We start from the raw sequence: 457 nt of genomic DNA, 5'->3' as shown, positions 1-457 counted from the left end.
TCCATAGGGCCTGCAGTGATAACTCTCTACAGATTGTACTGATGCCCACATCACTGCCCATGCACTGTTACTCTCCATTTGAGAATGACATTGTGAGAAAAGCACCATTTGAAGATGTTTATTTGCTAATTTTGCAATGTGAAAAAATCTCAAAGCTCATCTCTGGTGTTGCCAGAAAAAAGGGGAAAAACCCTATTATATTTTGGTACTGGCAAAGGAGGTCTAATGATGTAGATGCTCACCCCGAGCCCTCATTACTTTGATAGTGCATTGTCTTTGAGCTGTGTACGCCTTTTGGCGTCCTCTGGTCGAGCACCAATTGGGTCGAGGCTCAAAAGAAAGCCGTCCCTTGGTGTGGACCAATCAGTTTCAAGGACAATGCATATATTATCATAGCGTGTTTTTTGTTTGCATTTGACTGAAAGTATTGTGGTTAATGCCGACATGAATCCTTGTA

Source organism: Lethenteron reissneri, unplaced genomic scaffold (assembly GCF_015708825.2).
Source record: "Lethenteron reissneri isolate LAM-NWPU_2019-01 unplaced genomic scaffold, ASM1570882v1 scaffold_1938, whole genome shotgun sequence".
NCBI lineage: Eukaryota > Metazoa > Chordata > Hyperoartia > Petromyzontiformes > Petromyzontidae > Lethenteron > Lethenteron reissneri.
Note: the sequence above shows the minus strand (reverse complement) of the source record.